We start from the raw sequence: 2999 nt of genomic DNA on the forward strand, positions 1-2999 counted from the left end.
GACACAGATGAACTCAGACAACAGACATATGACACACTGAAAGCACCAGTAGATAAATGTCTCTTCTCTCAGATCTCTTCAGCTCTTGTTTCTCCTGACTCAGTTTCCTATTGAAGTCTATCTAAAAATCAGCCAGTGGAGAAACGACTGCTGCCTGTGATCCATAGCTAGCACTAAGCTCAGTAGCAGCAGTGTAACAAGCTAATGCTGGTGTGCTACCTCAGAGCTGGATGACTTGCAGTCAGGTAGTCAGTATTTCCCCACATTGCCCCAGAGTCACTGAGCAGGGTCTGGTACAGGGCTGATGTCATAGAGACACACTTTTTTATTTTTTTTAAGATATCTGTATGTGGCGTGACAACACTTGTGCTGTCACAAGAGGAACTCCATGTTCCTCTTGATTTATCAGGTTACCGAGGCCCTCTGGCCCTTCTGTAAAATGTGTAAATAAGTAGCAGCTTTGTGACAGGGGTTTGTACATTACACTTTTGTTTACTCCTCAGTGATATAAGGGTGTCCAGAGTAAATACTGCAACAATAACAACCATCACTTCAGGGGAGGGGAGGGAGGGGGAGGGGGGGAGGGAGGGAGGGAGGGAGGGAGGGAGGGAGGGAGGGAGGGAGGGCGGACGGACGGACGGACGGAAGGAAGGAAGGTAGGAGGGGAGGTAGGAAGAGAGCAGCCCTGTCAGAACCGGAGAAGCAGTACCTTACTGGAGTAGGAAGGACTGGACAGGGAGGAGAGGGAGTGCTGACGAGAAGGGGGGAGGAGGGGGAGGGATAACAGGAGGGTGATGGAGGAGGGCAAGGTCATTGTGAGGGGGGGAGGGGGGGTGATGGAGGGGAGGGCACAGTATAATGAGAGAGGAGAGAGAGAGAGTGAGAGAGAGGAGAGAGAGGCGAGAGAGGAGAGAGAGGCGTGAGAGGAGAGAGAGAGAGCGAGAGAGAGAGCGAGAGAGAGAGCGAGAGAGAGCGAGAGAGAGCGAGAGAGAGCGAGAGAGAGAGTGAGAGAGAGGAGAGAGAGAGGAGAGAGAGCGAGAGAGAGAGCGAGAGAGAGAGAGAGAGAGCGAGAGAGAGAGCGAGAGAGAGAGTGAGAGAGTGACAGAGTGAGAGAGAGATGTAAACTGTCCGCTTCACATCCACATATACAAAAGCACACATCATAACAGGATCTGTTCCGTGGGTGTATTTGTGCATAATATTGCAGACATTGGAACTGCAGGTCTATTTGCCAGGGTAGTGGTTCAATTATTCTCTCCCAGAGCACGCAGGTGTGTTTGTCCTGGTTGCTAGGACAACCTCCCTCCATGTTAGAATGAGAGAGGCCCGGTGCATGTTGGCCGGGAGGAGGCGTCTGCAGAGCTGTGTGTGTGCCTGTGTGTGTGTAGTGCCTGTGTGTGTAGTGCCTGTGTGTGTGTGCCTGTGTGTGTGTAGTGCCTGTGTGTGTGTGTTTGTGGTGTAGTGCCTGTATGTGTGTGTGTGTATTTGTGGTGTTAGTGCCTCTATGTGTGTGTTTGTGGTGTAGTGCCTGTATGTGTTTGTGTGTGTTTGTGGTGTAGTGCCTGTATGTGTGTGTGTTTGTGTGTAGTGCCTGTATTTGAGTGCGTTTGTGGAGTGTAGTGCCTGTGTGTGTGTTTATGGTGTAGAGTGTGTGTGTATGTGTGTGTGTAGTGTAGTTTAGTGGCAGGGTGAAGAGCCACTTGGACGTCATCACAGCATTTTGAAGAACCTTTTTCCAGCAGGTATCCTACCCAGCTGTATCCCTTTGAGGAGAGGAGAGAGGGATGGAGGGGGAGAGAGGAGAGGTAGGGATGGAGAGAGGGGTGAAGAGGAGGAGGGGAAGGAGGAAAGAAGAGGAGGATGGAGGGGGAGAGAGGAGGAGGAGATGTCGGGATGGAGAGGAGGAGAGAGGAAGAGGAGAGGTATGGATGGGGAGAGGAGGAGAGAGGGAAGAGGTCAGGAGGAGTGGAGAAGGAGAGAGGGTGGAGGTCAGGAGGAGTGGAGAAGGAGAGAGGTGGAGGTCAGGAGGAGTGGAGAAGGAGAGAGGTGGAGGACAGGAGGAGTGGAGAAGGAGAGAGGTGGAGGACAGGAGGAGTGGAGAAGGAGAGAGGTGGAGGACAGGAGGAGTGGAGGAAGGAGAGAGGTGGAGGACAGGAGGAGTGGAGAAGGAAGAGAGGTGGGAGGACAGGAGGAGTGGAGAAGGAGAGAGGTGGAGGACAGGAGGAGTGGAGAAGGAGAGAGGTGGAGGACAGGAGGAGTGGAGAAGGAGAGAGGTGGAGGACAGGGGGTCTGATATCCTGCGCTATCAGTCATCTTTTCTGTCGCCTGCTTTCTGAGATGAAACGACAGAGGATTCGTAGTTAATTAAACAGGATAAGGAGCAGATTGTGGATTAGCTTTTTACCTTTATCCCCTCTTTCTCTCTCCCCGCTTTCTCTCTCATTGTCTCTCTCTCTTTCTCTCTATTTCTCTCTCTCTCTCCCTCTTTCCTTATCTCTCCCTCTCTCTTTCTCTCCCGCTCTTTCTATCTCTATTTTTCTCTCTCTCTCTATCTCTCTCTCTACCCTGGCTCTGTAGTTTATTTGCAGTTTTTCAGTAGAGAGACTTATGATTGATAGAAACCTGGTGGATTATTGTGTTGTAAAAAGGCATACAGCTGAATTGTATTTATAGGACTGAGAAGGGCTGGACTGGACTTGATTGGACTAGATTGGGCTGGACTAGGCTGGGCGTAACTGGGTTTGGCTGGACTGCATTGGGTTAGACTGGACTGGACTGGATTTGGATGGGCTGGGCTGGGCTGGGCTGGGATGGACTGGGGTAGACTGGGCTAGCCTGACCTGGCTGGTCTGGGCTGCAATTAAGGCTCACGTGATGTAACAGCAGACACAACAACAACAGGCTTCAGCTAATCAGCTTAACTCTGCTAGCGGGCTGCATGGCAGCCATATGGACTGCTGGCTACAGTGAGCATCTAGTAGGTTTCATCTGTTCTCAGC

Source organism: Osmerus mordax, chromosome 14, assembly GCF_038355195.1.
Source record: "Osmerus mordax isolate fOsmMor3 chromosome 14, fOsmMor3.pri, whole genome shotgun sequence".
NCBI classification, from domain to species: domain Eukaryota; kingdom Metazoa; phylum Chordata; class Actinopteri; order Osmeriformes; family Osmeridae; genus Osmerus; species Osmerus mordax.